Source organism: Bidens hawaiensis, unplaced genomic scaffold (genome assembly GCF_021521415.1).
Source record: "Bidens hawaiensis isolate Kalapana, Puna unplaced genomic scaffold, B.hawaiensis_p1.1 tig00015870_1, whole genome shotgun sequence".
NCBI classification, from domain to species: domain Eukaryota; kingdom Viridiplantae; phylum Streptophyta; class Magnoliopsida; order Asterales; family Asteraceae; genus Bidens; species Bidens hawaiensis.
Window position 1 is genome coordinate 399,274 of NW_027492420.1, and position 15,782 is coordinate 415,055.

The 15,782-nt window shown below is 39.5% G+C and overlaps 1 protein-coding gene and 1 pseudogene across 3 annotated transcripts in view; both read left to right on the plus strand.

The window, feature by feature from the left end:
- LOC143549944 (protein yippee-like) overlaps positions 1-15,561 on the plus strand; it is a 30,886-nt gene extending 15,325 nt beyond the window's left edge. For both annotated transcript variants that reach the window (XM_077040709.1, XM_077040711.1), the window contains exon 6: positions 15,482-15,561. The gene's annotated coding sequence lies outside the window, so the exon portion shown is untranslated. The remainder of the gene's footprint in view (positions 1-15,481) is intronic.
- LOC143549934 (putative wall-associated receptor kinase-like 16 pseudogene) overlaps positions 1-15,782 on the plus strand; it is a 46,814-nt pseudogene that overhangs the window by 7,084 nt on the left and 23,948 nt on the right. The gene's annotated exons all lie outside the window — the stretch shown is intronic.

Sequence of the window (15,782 nt, forward strand, 5' to 3'; positions counted from 1 at the left end):
TTCTTGGTGGCAGATTGGTGTCGTGGCAATGCAAGAAGCAGACTTCAGTCGCAATTTCAACCTGTGAGGCAGAATACATGGCAGCATCCAACTGCTGCTCTCAGGTTCTTTGGATTCAACAACAGTTGCGCGACTATGGTCTGAATTTCTTACTTACTCCTATTTGCATTGATAACACAGCTGCTATCTCAGTAACTAACAATCCCGTGAAACATAGTAAAACTAAACATATTGACATACGTCATCATTTTATACGGGATTGTGCTGAGAAGAAATTGATTGTGCTTGAAAAGGTGGATACGCTTGATAATTTCGTTGATTTATATACTAAAGCGCTTGACAAATCCAGATTTCAAAACCTTATTGAACTGAATGGGATGATCAATCCCGAGTAATCATGTTTTTAATGTTTGATTAAAAAAAATAAATAAATAAAAAAAAATAAAAAAAATAAAAAAAAAATAAATAAATACGTCACTATCGCTTAAAATTATGTCGGTTACCTCAGTTTGAAGGACATGTCTTAGGATATGTTTGGTCCTTATTTCTACTTGTAGAATATGAGGATAGCCATTAACCAGATGACTGAAAGTGACCGGGGCGGTTATGATGAGTTTTTATTCTTTCGCTGAAAATTAGTCGATCATAATTAGTTCGAAGGACACATACTAGTATGGGGTCGGTCCAGCTGATCCATTGGATCTTCGGGATAGCCGTTTACCTGAAGACTTTGAATCAATCGGGGCGATAGAATTCAAAATTTTTCTGGGAAATGAAATTATTTTTCAAGTCTGTTACTTCGTAAGAAGTTCGTTAGCTATGTTTAACATAAAATTGATCCAACCTTGGAAAATGATAGATATACTAATTCTGTGTGCTTAACTAGTGAAGTTATTAGGCTTAAAAGGCTTTAGGACAGTCATTGTATGTCATGGTAACTTTTTATGGTGCGTAAAAGTAGACGTGATACAAACTAAATCTACTTGATTTTACGTGGAAACTCCTTAAGAGTTTTGCATGTCTTCATATATATCTTTCCGAATGATAGGCAGAAAAGCGATTACCCAGTCATACACGAGCCCATGTGTGTTCTGATTCCCGTGAAGATAGCGTCTCAAGATACTGCAGTGATCCAGATTCGGGACTTGCAGTTAATTTCTACTTTGAAGTCTATGTTTATTCGGAAAAAAAAAATTATATTTGGAGTTATTGAAACATATTAGTGATGACAAAATCAAGACTTCACAATCATTGAGTAAGAGAGAAGAACGGGAAGCAGATCAAGAATACTTACAACTTAATCAGACACTATGGGTCGAGGTCAATTCGGGGTGACTTGGGGAAAGCCAAATACGCTTTGAGGAGAGATAGGAGGCATCAATATTTCTGAGTTGTTGCCCACTTAAATTTTGAGGCATAATTGAACCTAACTCGTATCACAGAAACGATGAAAACCATCTTAAGTATATTACCTGCTTACAACCTGTTTCCTTATGTCATAATACAGCTAAACACGGATCTATGTGACAGTCACATACTTAGTATGATTCCTGTTCGGATCTTTTCTAAAACGTAGCAGATCCTATCGAGACTGAAATTTGATCCCTTATACTTTAATTGTTAAAAGTTTTCCTTTTCTGTAGTTGTATTTTTTTAAAACAGGTTACTTGGACTTGATCGTGTCGTTTAGTTCTTAAAGGAAAGTTTTATAACTTAATTGGAAAATTGTTAAACTTATAAGGTTAAATTCTGTAAATATATAGGCGATGTTGTTGAACAGGCGAAGTTGTGGATAACTTCGCCTAGGCGAAGTTATCCGTAACTTCGCCTGTATAACAGATCCCCTATATAAAGAATACTTAGAGTCAATTTGTTCATTATTCAGCGAACTTATATCCACCGTTTTTCACAGCGAACTTGTTATTACAAATCCATACTTGTTCACTTGTTCTTCGATTTCAAACCGATCTAAAGGTTGTTTGGGTTCTTTTATCTGATGTTATATGTTCTTTGATTAATCTAAGGTTGTTTCGACAACCGGGTAATAACCTCGGACGACCGACCATTAAACCCGATTTCAAAACTCGTTTTCACGTGGTCATGTACAAACTGATCGTCAACCTATTGTTAAAAGCTTGAGTTTAAAAGTCCTAAATCGTCAAAATACCCAGAAAACCTCAGATCTTCAAGCTTGAATCATTCGAACTGTCGCCGTTTCAGATTCAGGCGAAGTTATGGTTTAGGCGAAGTTATCCGTAACTTCGCCTGAAGCTTAAGTTCGCCTGAGGCGAAGTTATCCGTAACTTCGCCTGAAACTTAAATTCGCCTGAAACTTAAATTCGCCTGAAGCGATGTTGTGGTGAGGCGAAGTTATCATTAACTTCGCCTGGATCATTTTTACTTAATATTAATTAGCCGAACTTAAAGCTGAAGCGAAGTTGTTCCCAACTTCGCCTCATCTTTAACTTCGCCTATACAGAGTTTATCACAACTTCGCTCATGGTAACTAGCGAACTTGTGTTATTCATTAACGTTTATCTAACTTGGTTCGTTTGTTGTAGATATGGCTGCAGTAGCTGGTGCTGGAGGTGCAGGAGGAGACGATGGTGATAACCAACGGCAATTTTTCCCGGGTCACAATATGTACATCACCCTTGACCCGGAAGCGAGCGGCGTTGAGGATTACCGCGAGATTATTACTTTCCTCATACGCTCGAGGATTTTTCATGCTATCACGAACACTCTGCCGATATCCTTACCAAATATCGAAGACTTTTGGCAGACGGTAGAATACGATTGTCGTGTTGAGCCCCCGGTCATGCGAGCGACTGTGAACAATCAACAGGTTCAGTTCAATTCTGAACAGATTCGGGTGGCGTTACGGTTTGGAGAAGAGACGAGGGACGACCCAACTGAGTTTGTGGCTCCGTTTCGTGATGGAGCGTTTCTCCGAATGGGCTATTCTGGTCCATTAGGCGATACACAGAGACGGAAGGGTTTTCTACTTGATCAGTGGCGCTTCCTTATGCACGTCATGATAGTTTGCATGTCAGGAAGGAAGGCGAGCACTGACGGTATGGGTGCGACCATGCAGTCCGCAATGACTGCACTGACTTACAATAAACGCTATAGTTTTAGTCAGATGGTCTTTTACGAGATTGACAGACAGAGGAGGGCGATGGCTCGTGAGCGGTTCATTATGTATCCACGTTTCATCCAGATGATATTGAACCATGTGGCTCCGAATCTACCTCAGAGACGACCGATCAGATACGTGGAATCTGTGAGCAAGCGTATCTTCGCTCAATGCCGCACTTCGAGTGCGAGGAGCAAGCCTGAGCGGCGTCCAAGGCATACTCCACTGTTTGGGTTTTTAATCAACCCAGAGTATGTTCCTGCTGGTGGGGACGAGTTCAGAGATCCTCAACCGCGACAGGCAAGAGCAACTCAAGCTGCATCTGCTGTGCCTGTTGTGACGGCTGAGGAGAATATAGATCTTGATGCTGTCTTTGGTGGTCAAGATTACTTTGATATGGACCGAGTTGATCCGCTGAAAGAGGTGCAGGTCTCTGCTGCACAGGGTTCGGGTGTGAGTGTTACTAGAGCAGCAACGTCGATGGCTGACTCAGATTTGGATGAGATCATGAATGAGGGGAGACGGTTGATGGTGTCTCGAGAGAGAACGTTTGGGAAGAGAAAGAGAACGGAGGATGATGATGAGTCAGAAGAGGAAGAAGATATACATAAGCTGATACGACGTTCAAGACGGGAAAGGACAGGTGCAGGTATGGGAGCTGGAGAGACTTCAAGGATGGTACGTTTCGCTCCGGATGCACTGTCTGGTATGTCTATCGTTCCTACTTCTGTACAGGTTACAAGTACAAGCGCTGCGGATGTTCCCGTGGTGGCTACATCATCTGCTGGCATTCCATCTACCACTACTATCCAGATGTTGACTCCGGAGATTGTGTCTCTACCACCTCAAACGCTTACTCAGTCGGTGGTTGCTGCACGATTTGTAGAGTCAACGGTCGTCACTACTGCAGGGTTATCAGGTATGGTACCACCTGCGGTTACGCCTGCTTCTGATGTCTCGCCTACGCCTATGTCAGACTCAGAGAGAATAGCTTCACTAGAGCGGATCGTGGCAGAGCAATCGAAGACTATTCAACGCCTAGTAGAAGCAAATCAACTACAGTCATCCCTCCTGGTTGAGCATGGGAAAATTATAGATGCCTTGAAGGAGTTCTTGGCATCTCAGGGGGAGATGAGCTGTAAAGGCGACGAGCTCAGGACGAAGAAGAGAAACGACAGAGACGATGATCCCAATGCATCGAAAGATGCAGGTGGTGAGTTGCCAAGAACTACTCTAGCTCTTGGTACTTCCACAGCTGAGGGGGAGTCTGCCGACGCGGCTGGTGGTTCTGGTGGTAATGATGTGGTGTTGGTTGATGATGAGAATATAGGTGATGATGTGATTGATGCGTTGAAAGAACTTGACGATGATATGTTCAGCGATGATATATTGTTTGATGAGGATGTGCTGCCGAGTGATGTGATTGAGAAGATCGGTGAGCAGATTGAGATTGAGAATGAGATTGAGGAAGGAGAGATAGTAGAGGAAAATGTCGAACATGACATTCCAGAGGTTGAGAAGGCCGATATGGGTGATCAGACGGCAGTTGAAGATACTGAATGGGAAGAGCAGCCGAGGTGGAAGGAAGGATACGCTCAATGGTTCGTCAAAACGAAGAAACCGGCAGTCCCTACCATGTTCAAAAAGAGTTACAATATTAAGGGCTATGCTGAAGCAAAGAAAGGGATTATATGCTGGATTTATGATGAGCAGTTGCGGCTCTTCGTGATTAAACGATATGATGGAGTTCAGTACCTTAGAAGAATGTTGAGATCGTTAAACACACTTCCTGAATGTGAGGTTAAAGACTTAGCCAGATTGGGGTTGATCAATCGAAGTGATGATAATATGGCTAGAGTCATAGGGAAAATCGTATGGAAAGAGAGCATAAAGGAAAAGAAGTTTGAGCTGTTGAAACCACAGAAAGGGAAACTTGTTGAAGACAAGGATAGAGGTTTGAGAGCTGATGGAAAGCCTTGGATGGTTATGAAGTATAAACCAATCCGGTGCCTTAAAGAAGTACCGATGAAGCTTATGCCCAAGGATGTGCTCAAAGACCTAAAGTGGTGGTTCGTTGATTGTGAGACAGCGGAGGCAGTGATGGAAGATGAGGATGAACAAGAGATCCTTAGAGTTTACGATCCGATGCATCTTGTTAACTTATCGCAAGCTGATCTGAAGATGCTTAACGAGAAAAAGATCTTTTATATTCCTGCTTGGAAGGATGAAGCAAGGAAATATCAAAGGGTTGTGTCGGTGTGCGTTAGAGAAGGAGTGCACGCTTGAAGTTACAGGATTACGAGACAAGAGCTGAAAGATCAAGATATGAAGCTACTGCCAAGGGGGAGTCTGTTGGTGCATAAATGTCAGTAGTTCATATGTCTAGTGTCTGTAATCGAGTCTGTAATATTGTTTATGTATTTGTTTGTTTAAAGCGAAGTTGTTGACAAGTTCGCCTAGGCGAACTTGTTAACCAAGCGAAGTTGTTGACAAGTTCGCTTAGGCGAACTTGTTAACCAAGCGAAGTTATGGACAACTTCGCCTGAGGCGAAGTTGTCGTGTATTTATATAGGTTACGGCTTATCGTTTTAGAAGTTCAAGTTGTTCGTGTAAGTCAAGTGACGTGAGGTCGAGAGTCTGTAACTGTGATTATATCACGTGTTGATTTATTAATATAACGTGAGTTTGTTCGTATCGTATTCGTGTGTTCGTGTGTTTGTGTTCTACGTCCGTAACGATCTACACAGGGATTCCGCACCTGTGTATATCGGGATATCTCGTGTGATCCGTCAAGGGAACCTACACGAACCTTTCTCGCTCCCGAGATAAACTAAACGATTCGAACGATCGTCTAACTTCTTAATATTTCCCGCAACTATTTTTGAATACGCAACACATCCAAAAACTTTAAGAAATTTAAGATCCGGTTTCTTTCGCTTTAACATCTCATACGGTGTTTTGTCTTTTAACGCTCGAGTTGGAATTTTATTAATCACGTCGGTTGAATGCCTCACCGCTTCACCCCACATATAATTCGGAACTTGTCTCGCTTTTAATATGCTCCGAGTCATATCCAATATCGTGCGGTTCCGCCTCTCGACAACACCGTTTTGTTGAGGTGTGTATGGAGGAGTTAAATGCCGAATAAACCCCTCATTTTCTGAGAACCGATTGAAATCACGAGAGGTAAATTCTCCCCCTCGATCGGTTCGAAACGTCTTGATTTTCTCACTATTTTCCGCTTCCACCATGACTTTAAATCGCTTGAAGGTGTCGAAAGCTTCACTTTTTTCCTTCAACAGAAAAGTCCACATGAAACGAGAAAAATCATCTATCAAGACGAACACGTACCTATTTCCGTCTATGGTACTAGGAGTAATGGGCCCGCATAAATCTCCATGGATTAGTTCCAACGCTCGGGTTGCTCTAAAAGTCGCCGACTTCGGAAACGGTTTCCTCGTTTGCTTCCCGACTAAGCACGAGTCATAAATTTGATTTTCCTGATCAACTTTTGGCATTCCAATGACCATATTATTTTTCACCATTTGTTTCATAGACTCGAAATTTAGGTATCCTAGTCTCGCGTGCCAAAGCCAATTCTCGTTATCAATTCGGGCTTGTAAACACACGGGTTTCCCCGTCTTTAATTTTATCGTATAAAGACGATTCTTGGATCGAGTAACCCGCATCAACAATTTTCCTTGATCATCATACATCAACAAGTAATCATCTTTCATACGAATATCACAACCACTTTCCGTTGCTTGCCCAAGACTAATAATATTACTTTGTAAACTAGGAATATAATAAATGTCGGTCAAAAATTGTTGCTCCTCCGTTTTACCGACTAGCAATATCGACCCTTTCCCGCAAATATCAACATAAGACCCATCTCCAAATTTAACTTTGCCACCAACACGCTTATTTAATTCAGAGAAAAAAGATAAATTACCTGTCATATGGTTGCTCGCACCGTTATCCAAATACCACAACTCTTGTTCGTTCGAACCACTCTCGTAATCTTTTGTTATAACCTTCTGTTCATTCAAGTACACTTTTTCTTGAACACACTGCACCATATAGAGGGACGGGTCTTTTTCTTTTGCTTTGGCCAAATGTGATTGCCTCTCTTTCCTTCGTAACGGACACCTCGAAACAAAGTGACCAAATTCATCACAACGAAAGCATTGAACTTCCGAGTAATCCTTTTTACCCTTTTGTTTATCCCCTTCGTTAGACCCACCTTGTGAACCACGGTTCTGACTCCCACGTCCACCACCACGTCCACTACCACGTCCTTGATCGAACCTTTCCCGCGCCCCCTACTCGATTCGCGTGAAAACTTATTCGAACTCGAAGAGGATTCAGAATTATTAAACAAAAGTTTACCTTCTTCAGAACGCAACACGTGTCCTTTGATACGCTCCTCATAAGTTTTTAACCTCCCGACAACATCCTCAAAACCGACTGTTTTAAGGTCTAACACTTGCTCGAGGGATGCTACAACTTGGATAAACCGGCTCGGCAGGCTTGTGAAGAATTTTTGGACTAGCTTCCTTTCTTCATACGGTTGTCCAAGTGTGGCTGCTCTAGAAGAGATCGCAGTTATTCTCGAGGCATACTCATCAATGGTTTCGGTTTCTTTCATCATCAAACCGTCAAATTCACGTATTAGCGTATGAAGTCTAGCATCCTTCACACTTTCCGTGCCCATATTTCTTGACTTTATGGCATCCCACATCTCTTTTGCCAATTTAAAATTACCGATTTGAAGTATCTGTTCCTCGGGAAGCGCCTTCGTGATGTTATTTTTCTTCGCGTCATTAGAGCCCGGGTCAATCACATCCCAAACTCCATGAATCCCAAAAATAACCTCCATATGCGTACTCCAAATCGTGTAGTTCATTTTCGTCAAACGCGGACACTGAAACGACCCGGAGATCGTCTCCTTTTTCGCTTGGTTCGCGTCACCCATCTTGGTTCTACGATATAAGTTTTTGAAAAATCCTTTGGTGTAACTGGTTCAATTTTTCAGCCTACACGATTAAACCCAGTTCCAAATCTGATCCGAACACGCCTTTCGGTTTCAGAGACAAACACAACTGATTCTCTTTCAATAAACTTAAAATCACAATATGCTTTTGAGCCGTCCTTATCACTGACTCAAAATATTTGTATGGTGAGATTTATTGATAAAAAATCAATAAAGTGAAACCAATACAATATTGATTCAAGATATCAATTCTAATTGATGAAATTGGAACCAATTAATCACGTGACTCTTTTTACCACTGTGCCCTTTCACCAAGTTAAATAAATGTGACAAAAAATAATTCTGTCAATTATTTCAAAGTAGCACCAATTTGCAATATACCCACTGGTCAAAGTAATCACGTGAAAAGGTGCTCTACCTTGATAATTGTGCTACTTTATAAAATACCTCAACAAATCCAAGTCGTCGTCCACCGATCGAAAAGTTATTCAACCGTTCGACCGATTATACTTAGTAGGTCTTGAACGAAACGCCAAACGAACACCTTAACAAGACAAATCAACCAAAATCACGCATGTTATATTATTCAGAAACTTCACATAACTTAATTACCCAATTACAATCTCTAACCCCAAAGCACGGGTATTTATAATCTAACCTATCACAATTAGACTACAACTAGGATTGCTAAATAATAGGACATAATAATTATACTAACAATTAAATCTAAGCACATTTAATTGTTTATAATTATCCACTCCTTAAATCTCGTTACTTAACCTTGTACGCCAAGTAACGGCCTTTAACCGAAATTCCCAACATCATTAACTATGTTGCACATAATGGTAAAGCAAAGAAAGATAATTAAGCTAAGAGAACAACTATATGAGCAAAATGGAGGTGTACTATTGGAAGATAAACTTAAGACTGCAGGTCGTAATGTGATGAAGATTTTTCAAGTAGAAGAGCTAGTCAAGGCCACCAACAATTACGCCGAAGATAATATTCTTGGGAAAGGAGGTAATGGCACTGTGTACAAAGGAACTCTACCAGATACGCGTATAATGGCTATCAAAAAGTCCCAGAGAATAAAGAACAAAGGGATCAGTTTATAAATGAAAGGATAATTCTAGCAAAAAATAATCACCCAAACGTTGTGCACCTTTTGGGATGTTGTTTGGAAACTGATGTCCCTCTGCTAGTTTATGAATTTGTTTGTAATGATACTCTTCATCGTCACATTCATAATCAAACAACTGGGGGAAGTAGATTGTCGTGGGAGAGTCGTTTAAGGATAGCACATGAATCAGCAAGCGCACTTGCCTATCTTCACACCGATGCTAGAATGTCCATCATACATAGAGATGTCAAATCTACTAACATATTGTTGGATGATAATTACACCGCAAAAATTGCAGATTTCGGTGCTTCAAGGTTAGTCCCATTGGGTCATGATCAAGTCACTACGCTAGTTCAAGGTAGAGGTGCACAAATCGGTTTTTTTAAAAAAACCGGTTCGGTTATTAACCGGACCGGTTTTTTTCGTCCAGGAAAAAAACCGGTTCGGTTAATAACCGGACCGGTTAATAACCGGTTTTTTTGTATGAAAACCATAACCGGTCAAACCGGTTAGGACCGGTTTAGGAACCGGTTAGAACCGGTTAATAAACCGGTTTTTTTATGAACCGGTTTTTTAATAACCGGTCTAACCGGTTAACCGGTTTTTTTTTTTTTTTTAAATAACCATTATTTTTTCACAGTATAAACAAACCGGTAACTACAAGCATTAAATCGTTATCGCATATTCGTAACTCAAAAATACATAACTTTCATTTATAGCCTTTACATTAAAAATACAAACATTAAATCGTTATCGCATATTCGTAACTCAAAAATACAAACATTAAAGAATGCTTAGACACGATTACATTAACAACTTGCTGTTTCTTACTCATTATTTTCATCGCTACCCGATCCCGAGATATTCCTTAGGTAATCGTCGTACGCGGCTTCTTCATCGGTCATTGGTTGAGTGTGTCCTTGATTGACCTCGTCTTCATACAAGCCCGCCTCATAGTCCATTTCCCCCTCGAGTGAGCGTTGATGTTGTGCCCTATCTAAAGAATCCAAGTAATCCTTGTAGCAAATAGACATCTCTACAGCTGGTGGAGTGAGTCGAGTCCTCCTAATCGATATAACCCTGCCAGAAACAGAAAAAGCAGACTCCGAAGCTACCGTGGAAGCTTGGACCGTTAGTAAATCTTTGGCCATGGCGGCGAGGATCGGAAACTTATCCTCCTTACCTCTCCACCAAGCCAGCAAATCAAGACTTCTAAATTCATCTGGAGTCATGTGTTTCACAAAGTTGGTACCACCATACCTTCCAAGTTCACTGCTTGGGGTGTTTACCTTTTGACGTTTACCGGCGTCTTCCCAAATCATGTAGTACATCCCCATTTCAAGGTCGGTTTGGGATTGGGATTGGGCAACAGCTCTTAACGAGTCATGAATTTGGGAAGACGACCCGTATTTTGTAAGGTAAACATCATACATGTTAGACAAGGTGGTGTTGAAAGCATTCTTTAAAGTTTGGTTATAATAGGGGTTTTGATCGTCGTTTAACTCTAGCTCATCACAAATTTTTTCTATTAAAGCTTCAACACCACCAACATTTATGCAAGGGTTTAACTCAACAGCACATGTCAAAACAGCGGGTAGTTGTTGAAAATATTTTCTAAATTTTTCTTTCATTTTTACACCCATATCAAAATAAGGTGCACCCCTACAATGAAGTTCACCCAACTTTGTGCACATGACAGCAATTTTTGGTAAAGCAATGGGGCTTGTTGGATAGTAAACCCCGGATAAACTAGTTGTGCAAGATTTAAAAATTTGAAGGACCTCCGTAACGATCTCAATCAACAACCAGTTTCTAGGATCGTACGGTGCACATTTACCCCTATTTGACATTATTTGATGAAACGCAATTAGTGATTCTTTTTGTTGGATGGCTTTCTCAAACATATCACAAGTCGAGTTCCATCTTGTTGGACAATCCCAATTGGGCCCCAACCATTGACAATTAGCTTCATCACAAAATTTTTTGTATCTTGAAAATGTTTTATTGTTGCTAAAAACATCTCGTAATATTCTTTTAAAATTGTTTCTTTGCGTTTCGATCACGTTTAACCCATCTTGCACGGCCAAGTTGATAATATGTGCAATGCATCGGCTATGAAAAAACGCTCCATCACAAATAGGTTTATACTTTAATTTTAAATGGCCAACCGCGGCCGTATTGTTGGACGCGTTATCAAACGAAATTGAAAAGATTTTATCTTCAATCTTGTATTGTCTAATGACTTTATCCAAGAGTTTAAAAATATTTCTACCCGTGTGCGGGTAATCAAACAATTGAAACGCAACGGTTCGTTTCATCATTTGCCACGACTCGGGGTCAACCCAATGAGCCGTCACACAAATGTATGAGTCGGGCGAACCATTAGGTACCGACCACACATCCGTTGTTAAGTTTACACCAGTTTGTAAGTTTGAAAAGTATGAAATTAGTTCGGATTTAGCGTTTTTCCAAGCTTTAAGACAATCTCTTCTAAGGGTCGAACGACTTACGTGTTGGTAGCGTGGTTGAACATACTTTTGCATCATCTCCGTGAATTGAGGGTTGTCGAAGTGGTTGAAAGGAAGTGTATTTTGAATCACAAAGTTTGAAAACTTTTGACGTACCGCTTCAAGGTCGTACGTAAACACCGTTCCTTGATTCGTCATCTCCGGCTGCGAACTACTTCCCGATTCGTCTTTCAAGGCCTTGCAAAAGGGCCTTTGTACATGCGCTTTTAAAGTGGAGTTTGCATCTTTGCCATAAAACTTCAAACAATGTTTGCATCGAGCTTTTTGGCTACCGTTAGACATTTCGCATAGGTCGAAATGTTGCCAAACATCATGGTTTCGTTTCGTGGGGATAACCCGAACGACCGTTTCTCCCGTGTTCGAGGCACTCATGTTGACGGATGAAGTAGCACTTTGGGAGGCCATGATAATCGAATACGAAATTAGAGCGTATGGAGTGGTAATGTGGTATAATAGAGCGTGAGATAACAAAATAATCGCGTATGAAATAAACGTTTAGAGCGTTTGGAGCATTTGGAGTTGTATAATCGAGTGTGTTCTAACCAATACTCAACCTAAACTATATATAGATGTTTGTGGGGTAGAATGGTAAATAAAAAAAAAACGGTCAAAAACAAGAAAAAACGGCTATATAGCCGTTTCTCAACGGCATAAACCGGTTTTTAACCGGTTAACCGGTTACTAAAAAACCGGTTAACCGGTTTTTTTATAACGGTTATAAACCGGTTTATAAAAAAAACCGGTTAACCGGTTTTTTAGTAACCGGTTACTTAAAAAAACCGGTTTTTTTTAACCGGTTTCAAAACCGGTTTGAGCTCTAAAAAGTAAAACCGATATACAAACCGACGGTTTGTAAACCGGTCAAACCGGTTTACAAAAAACCGGTTTTTAAAATAACCGGTTTCCGGTTTAAACCGGCAAACCGGTTCGGGGACCGGTTTTTTTGAACATCTCTAGTTCAAGGGACCATCGGATACTTGGATCCTGAATATTTCCATACAGGTTATCTAACAGACAAAAGTGATGTTTATAGCTTCGGAGTGGTTCTTGCAGAACTATTGACAGGAAAAAAGCCTATAGATCCCAAGAGAGGTTTACAGGATGCAAATCTTGCAACATATTTTTTGAAGGCAAAGAAGGAAAATCGATTGTTGGAGATTCTTGATCATCACGTGGCGAAGGAAAATCGATTATTGGGTAAAGTTAAAATACAAAGGGAAACAAAAATGAGAAGTGTGAGAAGAATTTTTGACCACACAAAAAACCACTTAAAAATACATTAAAAAAATAATAAAAAAATCATAACTCAAAATATAAATAAAAAACGAAAAAATTTAAAAACTAGAATGTTTCCGCCATCATTCCCGTCCCAAAAAAATAATTAAAAAAATGACGAAAAGACAGAATGCCGAGATCAAAGACACAATGTTGAGTAATATAACACAATATATAGAAAAAATGACACAATGTCAAAGGAAAAATACACAATTAATGACGAAAACAAACCCAAAACACAATGATAAACAAAAGACACGACGACTTTTTTAACTCACCATTGTGTTTTTTTTTGTTTTGTTTTTTTAGAACGAGAAAGACGGTGAAAATATTTTTGTGTTTTTACTTTTTTCATTTTTTTTTAATTTTAAGTTATGATTTTTTTATTAATTTTTTTTCAATTTTTTTTGAGGTGTTTTTTTGTGTGGCTAGAAATCCTTCTCATTTTTGTTCCCTTTGTAGAATAACTTGACCCACATATTATTATCAGTTCTAATTGGAATAAATGCAAATAATAAGAGATCCAATATAAGATCATAAAACTCATTTAGAATTTAAATAATAGTGATAAAACATGGAGTGAGTTACTATATAATAATTGTTTATCGTACGTAACCTACCCGAATCACGCTAAAGGTTAAAACCAATTACACTTAATTGAATTCCAAAACCTAATTACGCTCAAGGTTAAAACCAATTAAGCTCAAGTAAAAAATTTATTGAAATTGAAGATCCAAATCTGTTTGTTTTGGATGAGTTGATGATTAACTTGAAATAGATTGATAATTTCGAGATCATTTGATGTGATTTCATGTATTAATTTCAAGGTTAAACATGTCGTTTACCTTCTAATGGTTGAGGCACGAATAAATCATCACAGAAACAGAACTTGATATGAAAATAGATCGATAACCTAGAGGATAAGTTAAAGGCTCCGAACGATGATGATGATCTTCAACCCTAGGTGAGGAGATGAAGAAAGTTTTCTCTCGTTCATGGCTCACATGTTTCTTGAAATTGAAGGGTGTTGGTAGTCCTGACGTAATTAGTGTAACATAAGATTTTAGATTGTAACATAAGATTTTAGATGTTTTATCAGATATATAACACAATATTCTTGGACCGTAGCAGGGTCACAACAACGTTAACCTTTTCTCTCCTATTCGGAGTTTCGCACCCTACAAAATGTAGTGAACTGCCTTCTTCTCTAGTTGTAACGAAGATGACAAAAAAAGTACCCATGATCTAAATAGACAAACTAACCAACTAAACTAAGCGAATAGAAGAACTGGACGACAACTAGGGGATCTGAGTCGCAGTTGGGCGTGTGAGATACGACTAGAGGATGCAACTGGAGGATATCTAATAATCACCTACGCACGCAAATCCTTATAGAAATAGTTGGCAGGTTTTAAACTTTCGGCTACTTGCCTACTTTGATATGTTAAACCTATTCATCCACAATTATATAAACACACTTCATGAAGTCTTTGTGACTTAATACACCTAAGACTAAATATTGTTTGACCTCAAAGTTCCCTTAGGCCTAAAATATTTATCAAAATCAAGCAACTTGGCTTAGTGTAACACCTTTATTAACATGTTTGATGGGTTAACTATTTCGTACACTTTCTAAACACAAACAGGTTTGGGGCTTGGTTTCGTCACATTACTATTTGGATTATTAATGGTGCACTTAATGGTCAAGCAAAAAAAGAAAATTAAGCAAAGAGAGAAACTATTTGAGAAAAATGGGGGTGTAATATTAGAAAATAAACTAACAGAAACAGGTCGCAATGTCATGAAAATTTTTCAAGTTGAAGAGTTAGAAGAAGCGACCGACAATTATGCTGAAAGTAATATTCTTGGAAAAGGAGGTAATGGCACCGTGTATAAGGGAACACTACCAGATACGCGTATAGTAGCAATCAAGAAGTCTCAAAGATTGGACCAAGAACAAAGGGATCAATTTATAAATGAAATGGTAATTCTAGCAAAGGTTAATCACCCAAACGTGGTGCAATTATTAGGATGTTGTCTAGAAACCGATGTCCCAATGCTAGCTTACGAATTTGTTTCTAATGATACTCTTCACCGTCATATTCATAACAGAAAAGGTGGTATCGGGAGATTGTCTTGGGGCAATCGTATGAGGATAGCGCATGAATCAGCCGGTGCGCTTGCTTATCTTCACACTGATGCTAAAATGCCCATCATACATAGAGATGTGAAATCTACTAACATCTTGTTGGATGACAATTACACAGCAAAAATTGCAGATTTTGATGCTTCAAGGTTAGTCCCATTGGGTCATGATCAAGTCACTACGCTAGTTCAAGGGACCATCGGATACTTGGATCCTGAATACTTCCATACAGGTCATCTAACAGACAAAAGTGATGTTTATAGCTTCGGAGTGGTTCTTGCAGAGCTCTTAACAGGAGAAAAACCTATAGATACAAAGAGAGGTTCAGAGGATGCAAATCTTGCAACATATTTTCTAAAGGCAAAAACGGAGAATCGATTGAGTGAGATTCTTGACCATCAAGTGGTAAAGGAAGCAACTGATGAGCAGTTAAAAGCCGCGTGTGACCTAGTCTGTAAATGCCTTAACCAAGTAGGTGGGAGCAGGCCTAGCATGAAAGATGTGGCCAACGAGCTTGAAAAATTGACGAAATCTATCAAAATGCATCCTTGGATCAATGAAGACAACTCCACCGAAGCAAGTAG